We start from the raw sequence: 20,469 nt of genomic DNA, 5'->3' as shown, positions 1-20,469 counted from the left end.
CACCCCCTACGAACATTTCAGGACAATGCATGCATTCTTAGAACACACCCCCATTTTGTTTATTTGCGAACATTTCAGGACACCAAAACAGTTCTTAGAACACATTCAACTTGCCATCGAACAATACGGACAGTGTCTTCAGGACAACCCCTACGAACATTTCAGGACAACGCGTGAGTTCTTAGAACACACCCCCATTTTGTTTATTTACGAACATTTCAGGACACCAAGACAGTTCTTAGAACACTTTCAACTTGCCATTGAACAATACAGACAGCATCCTCAGAACACCCCCTACGAACATTTCAGGACACCGCAAGAGTTCGTAGAACACTTCAGGACAATGCGTGTGTTCTTAGAACACACCCCCATTTTGTTTATGTGCGAACATTTCAGGACAACGCAAAAGTTCTTAGAGCGTCTTCAGGACACCTCCTACCAACATTTCAGGACACCGCAAGAGTTCTTAGAACACTTCAGGACAACGCCTGTGTTCTTAGAACACACCCCCATTTTGTTTATGTATGAACATTTCAGGACAACGTGAGAGTTCTTAGAATACTTTCAACTTGCCATCGAACAATACGGACAGCGTCTTCAGGACACCCCCTGCGAACATTTCAGGACAACGCGAGAGTTCTTAGAACAGTTTCAACATGACAACGAACAATACGCACAGCATGATCAGAACACCCCCATTGTGTTTATTTGCAAACATTCCAGGACTCCCCAAGTGTTCTTAGAACACATTCAACTTGCCACAGAACAATACGGACGGCTTCCCCAGAACACCCCCATTTTGTTTATTTGCGAACATTTCAGGACACCGCAAGAGTTCTTAGAACAGTTTCAGCTTACTTGCAAACAAAACGGACACATATTGAGTCCTCAGAACAACCCCCATTCAGTTTATTTAGAACATTTCAGAACACCCGTGATGTCTGCAGACAAATCGAACACAAAAAGAACATCTACCACATAAAAAAGCACAACATTTAACCTATCTCATACCCTTCCATCCTCCCCAAACACTCCTACACACCAACACACTCTACTAAATACACATTTAGAACAAGCTTTCACCACGCTGTCCGCGGACGTCCGTAAATCCAAGATGGCTGGCGCTAGCGAAAATCTGACGCGCTTCACGCTTAACACCGTCCAATCAGCGAACACGTCGCATGTCCGGGGACATCACGCAAGCCGATTGGCAAATCAGGACACTGTCCGCGGAGCGAACAGGGAAGTGTGTCCTCGGACAGAACACAGATATCACTAATGTTTTTTTACCTACTTTTTGGTCATTTTAAAAAAACTACTGGACGGATTTTCACCAAATTTGCAAAAGCACGCTTTCGGGACCAAGCCGCTGCTCCTGGTCCAAATTTGGTGAAAATCCGTCCAGCGGTTTGGGCTGTAGGGGCGAGCAACATTTTTTTCCCATTCAGTCTATGGGGAAAAAAAAGTTTGGGACCCCCCTATAACTTTGCCCCCCTGGACGAATCCTCACCAAACGTTGCAAAATAAATTAGAGTGGCCCACATACTTATTTTGCAAAGTTTGGTGAAGATTCGTCCAGGAGAAGCGAAGTTATAAGCCGCCCAAAAAAGTGCTCTTCCTATGGAAACAGCAACTTAACCATAACTGCATGGCCACAACTGTGGCCATGTAATATATATATATATATATATATATATATATATATATATATTCAGTGAAAAAACTTTGTCAAAGGGACGTTATGAATCCAAGTAAAACCGAAAAACCCTTGAAATTCGCCAGTTATGGTAAGCTAAGCAACCATAACTCGCGCCACCACCGTGCACTGCTAAGATTAACACCCAGGACATCAAAGATGACATCACAAATGTCATTGATGACATCACTGATGACATCACATGTGTATTTACTTTTCATAAAATATGTGTACAAGGGATTCTTATTATAATGTTGCGAAACAAGTGTCAAGGATCATTGAAATAAATATCATATCCTAATTAGTGCATTGAACGATGCATTGATATAAATAGCATTCTATTATGGGGTTCTATCTAGTATACTTAGCTACTCATACAGAAACATAACATTGTGTGCAGTGTACAAGATGAAGGTATAATATTCGTAATGTTAATATGTTGAATAATGAAATGATAATTGTTTTCTTAATAGATTTTTGTGTACTGTGAAATATGTAATAAGTAGATAATAAAACACATGTATTACATAATTGCATCACTATAGACAAAACACAAAGACACAACAACACATACCAATATGGGTATATACAGGGAAAGTGAAGTTAGCAAAAAAGCACAAGTAGTAGCAGAAACAATTAATAATTTAACTGATTATTTTCATGCAAATAAATGATTGCTCTGTTTCAAAGCTGCTATTTACCCTAGGTATATGTATCACTTGATGTGATTGGACCCTAAGGAAAGTAGTGTGAGTACAATGTATACAAATATGACCATATACAGGGAAAGTACAGCCATAAAAAAAACAACAGAACTATCGGAAAGTGCTCATAAGTCTATTGATTATCTTTATGCACAAAAAGGATTGCTGTCTTTCAAGCTTGTGTCTTCCCGTATGTATATGTTTCATATGATGTCACTGGACTCTAAGGGAATTACTGTAAGAACCTACTTGAAGGATACGTCTACAAATAAAATAACATTTTTAGTTTTTGACTGTTACTGAAGAAAACCATGTGGCCTAGATATGTCAGCAAAAGAAAAAAGAGTGAGCCAGACATGTGATGTAATCGTTGATGTCATCAATGACATTTGTGATGTCATCTTTGATGTCCTGGGTGTTAGTCTTAGCAGTGCACGATGGTGGCGAGAGTTATGGTTGCTTAGCTTACCATAACTGGCGAATTTCAAGGGTTTTTCGGATTATCTTGGAAACATAACGTCCCTTTGACAAAGTTTTTTCACTGAATTTCATAGGTTTTTAGTAGCGCAACTTACCCATAACGTCCCTTTAACAAAGTTTTTTCACTGAATTTCATAGGTTTTTAGTAGCACAACTTAACCATAACGTCCCTTTAACAAAGTTTTTTCATTGAATTTCATAGGTTTTTATTAGTGCAACTTAACCATAACGTCCCTGTAACATTTTTTTTAACTAAATGTTAAAGGTTTTTATTAGTGCAACGTCACCATAATATCCTTTTCAATAGATGAAGACCACTAACATCTTATGTCCTCAAAGTGGGAACGCCGGGTGGTAAAAAAAACAAAAAGATTTTCCTTCCTACACCGGGACGCCTGCGACGTCCCAATGTACGACGGAAAATCTTTTACCAAGATGGCCACCATGGAAAGAGAAGGCGGGGTGTATAAAGAACACAACAGGGCATGAACGGGGGTTGGGGGGAACAGGGGAGACACATGGGCATGAGCGGGGGGTGAGAGGGAACAGGGTACAAACGGGGCATGAGCAGGGGGTGGAGGGGAAAAGGAAGGAAACACGGGGCATGAGCAGTGGTGGGGGAACACAAGAGAGACACAGGGCATGAGCAGCGGGTGGGGAGGAACATGAGGGAGACACGGGGTATGAGCAGGGGCTGGGGGGAACACGAGGGAGACACGGGGCATGAGCGGGGGGTGGGGGGCAACAGGAGACAGACACAGGGCATGAGCGGGGGGTGGGGGGAACACGAGGGAAACACGAGACATGAGCGAGGGGTACAGGGCACACACAGGACATGAGCGGGGGTGGGGGGAAAGGAGAGAGACAAGGGGCATGAGTGGGGGGTGGGGGGAACACGAGGGAGACACGGGGCATGAGCGGGGGTGGGGGGTAACACGAGGTTAACACGGGGCATGAGCAGAGGGTGGGGGGAACACAAGGGAGACACGGGGCATGAGTGGGGGGTGAGGAGAACAGGAGACAGACATGGGGCATGAGCGGGGGGGTAGGGAGATCAGGAGACAGACACGGGGCATGAGCGGGGGGATGGGGAGAACAGGAGACAGACACGGGGCATGAGCGGGGGATGGGGGGAACAGGAGACAGATACGTGGCATGAGCGGGGGTGGGGAGAACAGGGGACAGACACGGGACATGAGCAGGAGGGGGTGGGGGGCAACAGGAGACAGACACGGGGCATGAGCGGGGGGCAACAGGAGAGAGACACGGGGCATGAGCGCGGAGTGGGGGGTACAGGAAACAGACACCGGGCATGGGTGGGGGCAACAGGAGACAGACATGTGGCATGAGCGGGAGGTGGGGGGAACAGGAGACGGACACGAGGCATGAGCGGGGGGTGGGGGGAACAGAAGACAGACACGGGGCATGAGCAGGGGAGTGGGGGGCAACAGGAGAGAGACACATGGCATGAGCAGGGGGCGGGGGGGTACAGGAGACAGACACGGGGCATGAGCAGTGGGTGGGGGGCAACAGGAGAGAGACACAGGGCATGAGCAGGGGGTTGGGGGTACAGGAGACAGACATGGGGCATGAGCGGGGGGCTAGGGGGCAACAGGAGAGAAACACGGGACATGAGCAGGTGAGGGGAACAGGAGACAGACACGGGGCATGAGCGGGGGGTCAACAGGAGACAGACATGGGGCATGAGCGGGGGGTGGGGGGAACAGGAGACAGGCACGGGGCATGAGGGAGGGATGGGGGCAATAGGAGACAGACAGGGGGCATGAGCAGGGGTGGGGGCAACAGGAGACAGACACGGGGCATGAGCGGGGGGTGGGGGCAACAGGAGACAGACACGGGGCATGAGCAGGGGTGGGGGCAACAGGAGACAGACATGGGGCATGAGCGGGGGTGGGGGGGAACAGGAGACAGACACGGAGCATGAGCGGGGGGTGGGGAGAACAGGAGAGAGACACAGGGCATGAGCGGGGGTGGGGGGCAACTGGAGAGACACGGGGCATGAGCGGGGGGTGGAGGGAACAGGAGACAGACACGGGGCATGAGCGGGGGTGGGGGGAACAGGAGACAGACATGGAGCATGAGCGGGGGGGTCGGGAGAACAGGAGAGAGACACGGGGCATGAGCAGGGGTGTGGGGGGCAACAGGAGACAGACAGGGGGCATGAGCGGGGGGTGGGGAGCAACAGGAGAGACACGGGGCATGAGCGGGGGGTGAGGGGAACAGGAGACAGACACGGGGCACGAGCGAGAGGTGGGGGAACAGGAGAGAGACACGGGGCATGAGTGGGGGTGGGGAGAACAGACACGGGGCATGAGCGGGGGGTGGTGAGAACAGACACGGGGCATGAGCGGGGGGTGGGAGGAACAGGAGACAGACACGGGGCATGAGCGGGGGGTGGGGAGAACAGGAGACAGACACGGGGCATGAGTGTGCGGGTGGGGGCAACAAAAGAGAGACATGGGGCATGAGCGGGTGGGGGGAACAGGAGACAGACACGGGGCATGAGCGGGTGGGGGGAACAGGAGACAGACACGGGGCATGAGCGGGGGGCTGGGGGGCAACAGGAGATAGAAACGGGGCATGAGCGGGGGGTGGGGGGAACAGGACATAGACACGGGGCATGAGCAGGGGGTGGGGAGAACAGGAGACAGACACGGGGCATGAGCGGGGGACATGGGGGGCAACAGGAGACAGACACGGCACATGAGGGGAACAGGAGGCAGATACGGGGCATGAGCGGGGGTGGGGCGAACAGGAGACAGACACGGGTATGAGCGGGGGGAACAGAAGACAGTCACGGGGCATGAGCAGGGGGTAAGGGGAAGGGGAGAGAGACACACTGGGCATGAGCGGGGGTGGGGGGAGTTAGAGAGACACATGGGGCATGAGCGGGGGGTGGGTGGAGGGAGAGAGACACACGGGGCATGAGCGGGGGTCAGGGGGGAGAGAGACACACGGGCATGAGCGGAGGGTGGGGGAAAGGGGAGAGAGACACACGGGGCATAAGCGGGGGGTGGGGGAGGGAGAGAGACACACGGGGCATGTGCGGGGGTGGGCTGGAGGGGGAAAGACATGGGGCAAGAGCAGGGGTGGGCGGGAGGGGGAAAGACACAGGGCAAGAGCAGGGGTGGCCGGGAGGGGGATAGACAAGGGGCAAGAGCAGGGGTGGGCGGGAGGGGGAAAGACACAGGGCAAGAGCGGGGGTGGACGGGAGGGGGAAAGACATGGGGCAAGAGCGGGGGTGGGTGGGAGGTGGAAGACACGGGGCAAGAGCGGGGGTGGGCGGGAGGGGGAAGACACGGGGCAAGAGCGGGGGTGGGTGGGAGGGGGAAAGAGACACGGGGCAAGAGCGGGGGTGGGCAGGAGGGGGAAAGAGACACGGGGCAAGAGCGGGGGTGGGCGGGAGGGGGAAAGAGACACGGGGCAAGAGCGGGGGTGGGAGGGAGGGGGAAAGAGACACGGGGCAAGAGCGGGCGTGGGCAAGAGGGGGAAAGAGACACGAGGCAAGAGTGGGGGTTGGCGGGAGGGAAAAGAGACACGGGGCCACAGCGGGGGTGGGCAGGAGGGGGAAAGAGACACGGGGCAAGAGCGGGGGTGGGCAGGAGGGGGAAAGACACACGGGGCAAGAGCGGGGGTGGGGGGGAGGGAGACAGACACACGGGGCAAGAGCGGGGGTGGGGGGAGGGAGAGAAACACACGAGGCATTAGCAAGGGGGTGGAGGGAAGGGGAGAGAGACACGGGGCATGAGTGGGGGTGGAGGGGAGGGAGAGAGACACATGGGGCATGAGCGGTGGTGGGGGGGAGCGAGAGAGACACGGGGCATGAGCGGAGGGTGGGGGGAAGGGGAGAGAGACACGGGGCATGAGCGGGGGGTGGGCAGGAGGGGGAGAGACACACGGGGCATGAGCGGGGGGTGGGCGGGAGGGGGAGAGACACACGGGGCATGAGCGGGGGTGGGGGGAGACAGACACACGGGGCATGAGCGGGGGGTGGGGGGAAGGGGAGAGGGACACACGGGGCATGAGCAGGGGGTGGGGAGAGGGGGAGAGACACACGGGGCATGAGCGGGGGTGGGGGGAGAGAGACACACAGAGCATGAGCGGGGGGTGGAGGGAAGGGGAGAGAGACAGGGGGCATGAGCCGGGGTGGAGGGGAGGGAGAGAGACACACGGGGCATGAGCGGGGTTGGGGGGAGGGAGACACACGGGCATGAGAGGGGGGTGGGGGGAAGGGGAGAGAGACACGGGGCATGATCGGGGGTGGGTGGGAGGGGGAGACACAGGGGGCATGAGCGGGGGTGCGGGGAAGGGAGAGAGACACACAGGGCATGAGCGGGGTAGGGGGAGAGAGAGAGAGACACACAGGGCATGAGCGGGGGTGGGGGAAGGGGAGAGAGACACACGGGGCATGAGCAGGGGGTGGGGGGAAGGGGAGAGAGACACACGGAGCATGAGCAGGGAGTGGGGGGAGGGAGAGAGACACACAGGGCATGAGCGGGGTAGGGGGGGAGAGAGAGAGACACACAGGGCATGAGCGGGGGTGGGGGAAGGGGAGAGAGACACACGGGGTATGAGTGGGGGGTGGGGGGAGGGAGAGAGACACATGGGGCATGAGCGGGGTTTTGGGGGGGGTGAGAGACACACAGCGTTTGTGTGCAGGTGGCAGATCCCGCTCCTCGGCCCTCCGCTGGCCACCGTGTGGCGATGGCGTGATCGGGGGGCTGGAGGAACAGGGGACACACGGAGCATGAGTGGGGGTGGGGGGACAAGAAGGACACATGGGGCATGAGTGGGGGTGGGAGGAACAGGAGACAGACACAAGACTTACTGTGCAGGCAGAGGAACAAAGATGGCGGGCGTCTCTGAAGACAGACACACTGCACGCTTTCACCGCATCCAATGAGAGAGCACGTCAGATGTCCGCGGACATAACGCAAGCTGCTTGCCCAATAACCGTCCTGTCCGCGGAGCGAACAGGGAAGTGTGTCCGCGAAGCGAACACAGATATCACTAATTTTTTTCACTTACATTTTTGTCATTTTTTTAAAAACTACTGGACGGATTTACACCAAATAAAGCAAAGCACGCTTTCAGGACCAAGCCACCGCTCCTGCCGCAAATTTGGTGTAAATCCATTCCAGCGGTTTGGGCTGTAGGCTGTAGGCGTGAGCAAAGTTTTTTCCCATTATGTCTATGGAAAAAAAAAGTTTTGGGACCCCCCCTATAACTTTGCCCCCCCTGGACGAATCCTCACCAAACTTTGCAAAAAAAGTATTTGGGTCACTCTGAATTTTTTTGCAAAGTTTGGTGAGGATTCGTGCCCAAACCACTGGACGGATTTCCACCAAATTTGGACCAGGAGCAGCGGCTTGGTCCCGAAAGCGTGCTTTTGCAAATTTGGTGAAAATACGTCCAGTAGTTATTTTTTAAAATGGCCAAAAAGTAGGTAAAAAAAAAATTTGTGATATCTGTGTTCGGTTCGCGGACACAGTTCCCTGTTCGCTCCGCGGGCAGTGTCCTGATTGGCCAATTGTCTTTTGTGATGTTCCCGGACATGCAATGTGTTCGCTGATTGGATGGCGTGGAGCGTGAAGCGCTTCAGATTTTTCGGTAGCGCCCGCCATCTTGGATTCGCGGACGTCCGCGGACAGCGCAGTGAAACTTTGTTCAAAATGTGTATTTTGTAGAGTGTGTTGGTGTGTAGGAGTGTTTGGGGAGGGTGGGAGTGTATGAGATAGGATGAAAGTTGTGTTTTTTATGTGTTAGACGTTCTTTTTGTGTTCGATTTGTCTGCAGACATCACGGGTGTTCTGAAATGTTCTAAATAAACTGACTAGGGGGTGTTCTAAGGACTCAATATGTGTCCGTTTTGTTCGCAAGCAAAGTGAAACTGTTCTAAGAACACTTGCGATGTCCGGGGAGTGTTCGTAGGGGGTGTCTTGAGGACGCTGTCCGTATTGTTCTCTGTCAAGTTGAATGTGTTCTAAGAACACCCGCGGTGTCCTGAAATGTTCGCAAATAAACAAAATGGGGGTGTTCTGAAGACGCTTCTAAGAACACTCGCGGTGTCCGGGGAGTGTTCGTAGGGGGTGTCCTGAGGACGCTGTCTGTATTGTTCTCTGTCAAGTTGAATGTGTCCTAAGAACACTTGCGGTGTCCTGAAATGTTCGCAAATAAACAAAATGGGGGTGTTCTGAAGACGCTTCTAAGAACACTCGCGGTGTCCGGGGAGTGTTTGTAGGAGGTGTCCTGAGGACGCTGTCCGTATTGTTCTCTGTCAAGTTGAATGTGTCCTAAGAACACTTGCGGTGTCCTAAAATGTTCGCAAATAAACAAGATGGTGGTGTTCTGAAGACGCTTCTAAGAACACTCGCGGTGTCCGGGGAGTGTTCGTAGGGGGTGTCCTGAGGACACTGTCCGTATTGTTCTCTGTCAAATTGAATGTGTCCTAGGAACACTCACGGTGTCCTGAAATGTTCGCAAATAAACAAAATGAGGGTGTTCTGAAGACACTTTTAAGAACACTTGCGGTGTCCGGGGAGTGTTTGTAGGGGGTGTCCTGAGGACGCTGTCCGTATTGTTCTCTATCAAGTTGAATGTGTCCTAAGAACACTTGCGGTGTCCTGAAATGTTCGCAAATAAACAAGATGGTGGTGTTCTGAAGACGCTTCTAAGAACACTCCTGGTGTCCTGGAATGTTCGTAGGGGCTGTCCTGAGGACACTGTCTGTATTGTTCTCTGTCAAGTTGAATGTGTTCTAAGAACACCCGTGGTGTCCTGAAATGTTCGCAAATAAACAAAATGGGGGTGTTCTGAAGACGCTTCTAAGAACACTTGCGGTGTCCGGGGAGTGTTTGTAGGGGGTGTCCTGAGGACGCTGTCCGTATTGTTCTCTGTCAAGTTGAATGTGTCCTAAGAACACTTGCGGTGTCCTGAAATGTTCGCAAATAAACAAGATGGTGGTGTTCTGAAGACGCTTCTAAGAACACTCGCGGTGTCCGGAGAGTGTTCGTAGGGGGTGTCCTGAGGACGCTGTCCGTATTGTTCTCTGTCAAGTTGAATGTGTCCTAAGAACACTCGCGGTGTCCTGAAATGTTCACAAATAAACAAGATGGTGGTGTTCTGAAGAAGCTTCTATGAACACTCCCGGTGTCCTGGAATGTTCGTAGGGGGTGTCCTGAGGACGCTGTCCGTATTGTTCTCTGTCAAGTTGAATGTGTCCTAAGAACACTCACGGTGTCCTGAAATGTTCGCAAATAAACAAGATGGTGGTGTTCTGAAGACGCTTCTAAGAACACTCACGGTGTCCGGGGAGTGTTCCTAGGGGGTGTCCTGAGGACGTTGTCCGTATTGTTCTCTGTCAAGTTGAATGTGTTCTAAGAACACCGGCGGTGTCCTGAAATGTTCGCAAATAAACAAAATGGGGGTGTTCTGAAGACGTTTTTGAGAACACTCCCGGTGTCCTGGAATGTTCGTAGGGGGTGTCCATTTGGCCATGCACCCAAGACTCTATGCCCTGGCAACAACCACCACAGCGTATCACATTCATATTTCCTTATAACTTTGGGTGAAAAACAAATGTATAAGGAACAAAGGTATTGGATACTATGGATGTGATATGCTGCTATAGTTGTCCTTATTATTGTATACTTGCTGTTTGGTCTAGTAATGGGAGTCCATGTTTTTCTTCATTTCTGTGATAAAAGAAATTAGCATGTTAGTATTAGTATTTTGTAATGACTTATTACATTGTATAAGCAATATAATTTTATTTTTTTTCGACCCTCATATTTAGTAGAGTACAAATCAGAGTACTGTGCAATTTGCTCAGTTTCTGTATGTGTTGCTAAAATCATTGGGTCTGTGGGAGAAAAAAAAATCCATGTTGGATTAAAAAAAAAACCTTTTTCTGTTATGCTACAGTTTATTTGTTTGTTTGTTTTCAGTGTTCACTTGTTGTTTCTGGCTAATGCTTTATACTTTGCTTTGTTGTATTTTTTTTGGAGCAGTAACAGATTCTTCATTTGTTTTGATATTATAAAATGTTGGAGCAGTTAGATACCAATTGGCATATTCTAACTGTCTATTTTTTTAATATATTTTAGTGGTTTTGATTTATCTATTTGGATATTGTTAAATTTTGGGACAGTTAGATACCAATTGGCGTATTCTAACTGTGTATTTTTTGGCCTAATTAAGTGGTATTCATTTATCTGATTAGTTGTTGTAGAATCTTTGAGCTGTTAGATAGCTTTTGAAGTATTCTAACAGTTTATATTATTTTAACACAAATTTATAATTTTGGGACAGTTAGATACCAATTGGCGTATTCTAACTGTATTTTTTGGTCTAATTTAGTGGTATTCATTTATCTGATTAGTTGTTGTAGAATCTTTGAGCAGTTAGATAGTTTTTGGAGTATTCTAACAGTTTATATTTTTTTAACACAAATTTACTTAAAGGTTTAAATATTTATTTATCGAATTTTTGTTTTAAGAACATCAAATAAGCGTTTGTAAGATTTGCTGGTAATCTCTGCTTTAGAGTAATGGTACTATCATTACATTCAAACCATCCACATTTCTTTTTTATATATGCAGTGTAGTGCCCTGAATTGGTTGTGGCTCCTGCGTGGTAGATTATACCTATTGTTGTGAAGGTTTTCTTACCAAGTCATATTTGACCATGTGTGAATCCAGTCAGCTTGCAGTTGTTTTTTGGTACCATCTGCATTGTAACGTAGAAGCATTAGTATTACGTATTTACTATGTGTTTGTATTACTAACGTGGAGCGATTATCTGAACTGCAGGTAGAGCATAATCTACCATGGTTTGCATTTTGTACAAGTTGCTGAAATGGAATGGATTCACAATTTGGTATTGATATATATATGAAGCGTTCATTGGGGATTTCTTCTTGTGTCACATTGTTGCAGAGAGTGCATGTATGTTTACACATGTATGAAATCTGAAAGATTTCATTTATAGGTATGTTTTTGTTTTCCAGTACTTGTAGTAAGTACATTAGAAATTCTTGTGGTTCTTCTTGTGAGTTTATAGTGAATTTCACCATTCCAGCACAGTAGTCCAATTGTCGTCTTATTCTAAAAACACTATGGGGCCGATTCATGGAACAAACGTGCGCCGAAAATCTTCGCGCAAGCATGCGCAAGCATGCGCAAGCGGAAAAAAACAGGCGCACGCGTGCGATTCATGGAAGTCCCTGCGCGTGTTCACCGCGGGATGTGCGCCAAACCCGTGCATGGCACACAAGTCACTGCAACATCGCGAAAGGCATGCGCAACGCGCACAGTGAAAGCGCACAACCTCAGCGCACACACCAGAAAGTGGGCGGGACATGGGGCGTAACGCGCGGAATGGGGAACAACACGCGAAAATAAGGGCGTAACTGGCGATGTACTGCAGGGAAGCAGACGGAACGCCCACACGCACTCGAACCACACGTATTCATGGAATCGAATAGGGCAAAGCCACGCACAGCCAAAGACACGCACAAGCTGAAACACGGCCGCCACACGAAGGCAGGCGGTAGAGTCCCAGCGCATCAAAAAAGTGGCGCGCGGGAAGTTAAATACGCGATTGAGCGGGGTACGTGGATTTCAGGGGTGCGCGAGAAATTCTACACGCGATTGGCCTGGGTACGTGTATTACAGGGGTGCGCGAGAAAATCTACACGCGATTGGGCTGGGTACGTGGATTTCAGGGGTGCGCGAGAAATGCTACACGCGATTGGCCTGGGTACGTGTATTACAGGGGTGCGCGAGAAAATCTATACGCGATTGGGCTGGGTACGTGGATTTCAGGGGTGCGCGAGAAATTCTACACGCGATTGGCCTGGGTACGTGGATTTCAGGGGTGCGCGAGAAATGCTACACGCGATTGGCCTGGGTACGTGTATTACAGGGGTGGGCGAGAAAATCTACACGCGATTGGGCTGGGTACGTGGATTTCAGGGGTGCGCGAGAAATGCTACACGCGATTGGCCTGGGTACGTGGATTTCAGGGGTGCGCGAGAAATTCTACACGCGATTGGCCTGGGTACGGGTATTACAGGGGTGCGCGAGAAAATCTACACGCGATTGGCTGGGTGGCTGGGTACGTGGATTTCAGGGGTGCGCGAGAAATGCTACACGCGTTTGGCCTGGGTACGTGTATTCCGGGGGTGCGCGAGAAATTCTACACGCGATTGGCCTGGGTACGTGTATTACAGGGGTGCGCGAGAAATCCTACACGCGATTGGGCCTGTGCGAGTGGGGCAGTGTATTACGTGGGTGTGCGGGAAGTTGAAGAGGTGAATTGCCAGTGTGGGTCCTCCCAGGTCTCCCCTCTACCCCCTCCACGACCTCTGCAAGCAGCCCACACCACAGGGGACTACCCTGCACCCCGGGTCATGTCCCGCAGGCAGCCCATCCACCATGGGCATGCCCCCCAGCCAAGCCACATGTCCCCTTGCACCCCCACCCCCCAGCACCGTGGGGCACCTGCCAGCAGGCCCCCAACCATGTCCCACTCATGTCCCCTTGCACCCCCACCCCCCCAGCACTGTGGGGCACCTGCCAGCAGGCCCCCAACCATGTCCCCTTGCACCCCCACCCCCCAGCAGGCCCCCACTCATGTCCCCCTGCATCCCCACCTCCCAGCACTGTGGGGCACCTGCCAGCAGGCCCCCAACCATGTCCCACTCATGTCCCCTTGCACCCCCACCCCCAGCAGGCCCCCACTCATGTCCCCTTGCACCCCCACCCTCCCAGCACTGTGGTGCACCTGCCAGCAGGCCCCCAACCATGTCCCACTCATGTCCCCTTGCACTCCCACCCCTCCAGTCACCAGGGGCAGCCTCCACCAGGCCCCCACCCATGTCTCCCACCACCCCCACCCCTCCAGTCACCAGGGGCAGCCCCCACAAGGCCCCCACCCATGTCTCCCACCACCCCCACCCCTCCAGTCACCAGGGGCAGCCTCCACAAGGCCCCCACCCATGTCTCCCACCACCCCCACCCCCAGCACTGTGGTGCACCTGCCAGCAGGCCCCCACTCATGTCCCACTCATGTCCCCTTGCACCCCCACCCCCCAGCACTGTGGGGCACCTGCCAGCAGGCCCCCAGCCATGTCCCCTTGCACCCCCACCCCCCAGCAGGCCCCCACTCATGTCCCCCTCCACCCCCACCCCCCAGCACTGTGGGGCACCTGCCAGCAGGCCCCCAACCATGTCCCACTCATGTCCCCTTGCACCCCCACCCCCCAGCAGGCCCCCACTCATGTCCTCTTGCACCCCCACCCCCCAGCACTGTGGGTTACCTGCCAGCAGGCCCCCAACCATGTCCCACTCATGTCCCCTTGCACCCCCACCCCTCCAGTCACCAGGGGCAGCCTCCACCAGGCCCCCACCCATGTCTCCCACCACCCCCACCCCTCCAGTCACCAGGGGCAGCCTCCACAAGGCCCCCACCCATGTCTCCCACCACCCCCACCCCCAGCACTGTGGGGCACCTGCCAGCAGGCCCCCAACCATGTCTCCCAGCACCCCCACCCCTCCAGTCACCAGGGGCAGCCTCCACCAGGCCCCCACCCATGTCTCCCACCACCCCCACCCCTCCAGTCACCAGGGGCAGCCTCCACAAGGCCCCCACCCATGTCTCCTACCACCCCCACCCCCAGTCACCAGGGGCAGCCTCCACCAGGCCCCCACCCATGTCTCCCACCACCCCCACCCCCCAGTCACCAGGGGCAGCCTCCACAAGACCCCCACCCATGTCTCACACCACCCCCACCCCCCAGTCACCAGGGGCAGCCTCCACCAGGCCCCCACCCATGTCTCCCAACATCCCCACCCCTCCAGTCACCAGGGGCAGCCTCCACCAGGCCCCCACCCATGTCTCCCACCACCCCCACCCCTCCAGTCACCAGGGGCAGCCTCCACCAGGCCCCCAACCATGTCTCCCACCACCCCCACCCCCAGCACTGTGGGGCACCTGCCAGCAGGCCCCCAACCATGTCTCCCAGCACCCCCACCCCCAGTCACCAGGGGCAGTCTCCACCAGGCCCCCACCCATGTCTCCCACCACCCCCACCCCTCCAGTCACCAGGGGCAGCCTCCACAAGGCCCCCACCCATGTCTCCCACCACCCCACCCCCCAGTCACCAGGGGCAGCCTCCACCAGGCCCCCACCCATGTCTCCCACCACCCCCACCCCCCAGTCACCAGGGGCAGCCTCCACAAGGCCCCCACCCATGTCTCACACCACCCCCACCCCCAGTCACCAGGGGCAGCCTCCACCAGGCCCCCACCCATGTCTCCCACCACCCCCACCCCTCCAGTCACCAGGGACAGCCTCCACCAGGCCCCCACCCATGTCTCCCACCACCCCCACCCCTCCAGTAACCAGGGGCAGCCTCCACCAGGCCCCCAACCATGTCTCCCACCACCCCCACCCCCCAGCAGGCCCCCACTCATGTCCCCCTGCACCCCCACCCCCCAGCACTGTGGGGCACCTGCCAGCAGGCCCCCAACCATGTCCCACTCATGTCCCCTTGCACCTCCACCCCCCAGCAGGCCCCCACTCATGTCCCCTTGCACCCCCAACCCCCAGCACTGTGGGGCACCTGCCAGCAGGCCCCCAACCATGTCTCCCAGCACCCCCACCCCCAGTCACCAGGGGCAGCCTCCACCAGGCCCCCACCCATGTCTCCCACCACCCCCACCCCTCCAGTCACCAGGGGCAGCCTCCACCAGGCCCCCACCCATGTCTCCCACCACCCCCACCCCTCAAGTCACCAGGGGCAGCCTCCACCAGGCCCCCAACCATGTCTCCCACCACCCCCACCCCCCAGCAGGCCCCCACTCATGTCCCCTTGCACCCCCACCCCCAGCAGGCCCCCACTCATGTCCCCTTGCACCCCCACCCCCCTGCAGGCCCCCACTCATGTCCCCCTGCCCCCAGGTCCTGACGAAACACAATCATGGCAGTAATGGGCAGCATACCCAGCACAAACACCCAGCCAAGGATTGCATCCACCCACATAGTAGATGCAATTACATGATACAACCCCAATGGCAAGTATGTAAATGAACACATGTCCGTCACACACACATACACAATGGGTGCAAGTGAATGTCAAAACCCATATCATGACATGCATGAAACCAATGGGAAAATACCACAAATGTAAGTAATAAATATATGTATTAAAGATGAAAATGAAGTAAAGAAATAAAACACACAACAATGGGGATGACAAAACAAATGGTCCATGTCCGAGAACTAATAGAAAAAATCAAAAAACAAAGGAATCCAAAAACTAATGTAGTCCAAAGAAAAATAATGGGGGGAAAAATAAGGAAAAACCATTGCCTCATGTTGAACACAAATATAAATCCAACAAATGTTTTCCAAACATCAAACTATGTACAAGAATATCCCAGGGTCCATGAGCCCAACACCATAAATGAAACCTACTACTACTAATATATACAGAAAAGTGGCCATTGTCCGAGCGGTCCAAAAAAAACTTAAAAAATAAAGGAAACCTAACACTAACTAACTAAAGAACTATATACAATGGCAGCGGGCAAGTCCTGCGGCTCACTCTGTGATGTTGCCGGCCAGGGCATCATCGAACTCCATGTCGATGTCCCGGAGGCGGGACTCTGTCCTGGCCCCGAGGTCTCGCAGGGACAACCCCGTGTCCACCTCAAACTCCTACGAGCTTCCCCGAGGCACTCAGCCCGCCTCAACGCCCGACGCATGGAGAACTCCGCCCTGACCATGGTGAGCCGCTCCTCTTCCGCCCGCTGCCGCTCCGCACCTATCCGCTGGACCAACTGCTCCCACACGGAAGACACTGCCATCCCAGGGTTCTCCTGCCCTCCGGCCGATGCCTGCCCCTCTGATCTTGATGGCCCCGAGCCATGATGCCTCCCACGTCGAGCCTGCTGCTGCCTCCGACGCCACTGCCTCTGCCAGCACGACGGCATCCAGGCTGATGGAATCCACCGATGCCGTCGTGCAGGTGCCCTGCCAGATGATGCCGGCACATCCTCCATCTGCAGGGGGACAGTTGCTGGTGTGTCCACCCCTGCTGGACCTTCGACTCCCGACTGTGGCAGGGATGGGGTCCCCACCGAGCTGGCTGCGTTGGTCGGGGCAGGTCCACAGGGGGCCCTGGTGGCATCTGGGCCGGAAGACGGCATGGAGCACGACTGGCGCATAGCCTCCACAGAGGAGGAGAGGGTCGCCAGAAGGCCACACACATGTAGGAAACCCCCGACCATGGCGGCTCCCAAATGGTTCACGTACGCACGGTGCTCTTCGTAATGATGTGCATGCTTCCACGAATGCCAGCCGTGCGCAACGCGACACCAATCGGGACCCTCTCCACACGGCCAGGGGTCCCCTCGTCCGCAGGTAGAGGAGTGTCAGATGACATGGACATCTCCCCTACCTGCAGACGGGCCTGGGATGGGGCATCCCTGCTGGTGCATGGTGGTGCAGTCACAGTGTCAGGGACAGTGACATGCACAGGCACCTCCACGGCGACCTGTGCTGCCTCCTGCCCCTGGCCCTGGACTGCACCACTTGCACCAGCGGGGATGCCCCCACCAGGCCCCATGTGTGGCTCAGTAGCGGCCTCCTCCCCCTCTGTGGAAACCACCAACCTGGATGTCTCCACGCCGTCTTCCGCCGGTGCAAGCCCCTGTGGGGGCTCACCCACCCCTTCCGCTGCAGCCGTGGCGGCATCCCCGCCGCTCTGCTCCACAGCGCCTTCTCCGCCCTCTTCTTCACTTGCCACTGTGTAGAGGGAGACATAGAACACAAGCATCAGGGTACTGTACAATGGTCCCCTAGACAGGAAGCAACAGCAGATGAGTGGCACTGTCATACATCACTTCCATCATGTCCCTCCACAACACATGGGTCAGTGCAGGCAAAACACATACAGTAACAGGCATGGCGCATGCCATGGACATTGGCATACATGACCAAGGGACTCATGATTCATACAATGTTGGTTTTAAACTCACATGCATCATGGGTCTTGCCATCACATGCACACACCTCACCGTAGTTCCATCCATCTGGCCTCGTACACCACAGACGCAGTGGATACAAGGATGACTAGGCTGCATCAGTGAATCTGAACATTGTCACAGACATGTGTCATGCATCCATGGCAGTTACAAGTCACAGACACGCAGGTCAGACACACACACATGGGCACCATACGTGTACATGGGACCAGCACCCATCCCTCACCCCCACCCATGTCCAGGAACAGAGACTGCCATGCTTCCATGTGTCCATTCCGCACAGAGCCCCCCATGTTGCAATAGAACACATGCACCAACCATGTGGTTCACACATCACTGTACTCACATGCCTGACCATGATGTCCCTGCACACACACATACGTACATGGCCTATGTCACACATACAGGCAGGTATCAGACAACCAGCACACTGCAACATGCCCTGTCTCACACAGTAATGCTTGGCCACTTACCGGCCAACTCCAGATGGGTCTGCCTCCGAAGGATCTGGGCGTGGAGCGCTGGGTCTACGCGTTCCAGGACCCTCATCTGGATGTCACTCAGGCGTGCCCGGCCCCCCTCCGCGAGGCGCCGGGCCTTATTGAGGGTCCTGGACCTCAAGTCCTCCCAGCGCTTCTTGATGTGCTTGATGTCGCGGGTTGCCACCCCCTCCGCGTTGATGGCAACCACTACATCGTCCCAGATCCTCTCCTGTCCTTCCTTGTTGGCGCGTGGTCTTCCGAAGAGGGCATCATAATGCCCCAGGACATGCTCCACCAGGACACCAACTTCCTTCTCACTGAAGCTGGTGGCCCTCTGCCTCTCTGGCTGGGGGTCGCCACTGGTCTCAGATGGTGCTTGCCCTGACATGGCGACCCCCGAGGCAGGCGTGGGTGGGCAACTGGGTCCTGGGGCTGGGCTGTGGAGCGATGGTATCCCAGTCGGGAGTCTACTGTTCCAGCAGGGGTGGACACAGCAACTGGACCCCTGCAGATGGCTGATGTGCAGGCACCAAATGGCAGGGCACGGTGGCAGCAGGCAGGCAGGCAGCAGCAGATGGCATGTGGGAGGCTGCTTGGGGCACTGGGGGGCAGTGATTCGGCCTTCTGGGCAGGAGCGTGGTCTTCCGTGTGTATTCGCGTGGCCAGCTTGATACGGAGTGATTTGGCACGTGAAAAATCTGCACGTCAGCGTGTAATTCGAGGAAAGGCCCTTAGCGCGTAAGCGCGTCTGCACGCATACGCATTTTCATTGGACCAAAGGCCCTCAGCGCGTGAGCGCGTCTGTGACGTGTCGTGCGAGGGTGTATCCCTCATTGCACGTGATGACAGAACACACGTGGATTTCAACCAATCGTGTGTGAAAGTTCACGGCACCCCGGAACACACGTACCCAGGCTAATCGCGTGTGGAACTACCCGCGCACCCCTGTAATACACATACCCAGGCCAATCGCATGTAGAATTTCTCACGCACCCCTGAAAACCACGTACACAGGCCAATCGCGTGTAGATTTTCTCGCGCACCCCTGAAATCCACGTACCCAGGCCAATCGCGTGTAGATTTTCTCGCGCACCCCTGAAATCCACGTACCCAGGCCAATCGCGTGTAGAATTTCTCGCGCACCCCTGAAATCCACGTACCCAGGCTAAACTCGCGTGTAGATTTTCTCGCGCACCCCTGAAATCCACGTACCCAGGCCAATCGCGTGTAGAATTTCTCGCGCACCCCTGAAATCCACGTACCCAGCCCAATCGCGTGTAGATTTTCTCGCACACCCCTGAAATCCACGTACCCAGGCCAATCGCGTGTAGATTTTCTCGCGCACCCCTGAAATCCACGTACCCAGGCCAATCGCGTGTAGAATTTCTCGCGCACCCCTGAAATCCACGTACCCAGCCCAATCGCGTGTAGATTTTCTCGCACACCCCTGTAATAGACGTACCCAGGCCAATCGCGTGTAGAATTTCTCGCGCATCCCTGAAATCCACGTACCCAGGCCAATCGAGTGTAGAATTTCTCGCGCACCCCTGTAATACACGTACCCAGGCCTATCGCGTGTGGGAACACCCGCACACCCCTGAAATACACGCTCCCCGCTCTGCGTTTGCTGCTGCCCTTTGCGCTGGATTGGGTGTTTTGATGGCTTTTCCCTGCGCGAGGGGCGTTCTTGGGGGCGTAACTGACGCTGCTGCAGGGTTGCTGCGCCACTCTGCGCCACGGCTGGTTGTGGATGTTGGAATCCATGAATACGCTGTGCGCCTGAATGTGTTTCGGCGCACGCGGCTGGCGCAGACTACCGCATGCGCACACTGTGCGCCAGCCGCGTGCGCCACTTGTGCGCCGAATTCTATGAATTGGCCCCTTTATATGTTGTCAGGATTGTTTGGTGCATTTCTGTGAAGTACTAACATTTGCAAACACAATGGGTCTGTACTGTGTAAGTAAATGTTGTCAACAATTGGTGGTAATTGAAATAGAATATTCATTGCTACATTTGCATAGCAACTTACACCAAC

This window comes from Ambystoma mexicanum, chromosome 10, assembly GCF_040938575.1.
Source record: "Ambystoma mexicanum isolate Mex_15411 chromosome 10, UKY_AmexF1_1, whole genome shotgun sequence".
Classification (NCBI taxonomy): Eukaryota; Metazoa; Chordata; class Amphibia; order Caudata; family Ambystomatidae; genus Ambystoma; species Ambystoma mexicanum.
The sequence above is the reverse complement of the archived record's forward strand: the minus strand, read 5'-3'. Positions refer to the sequence as shown.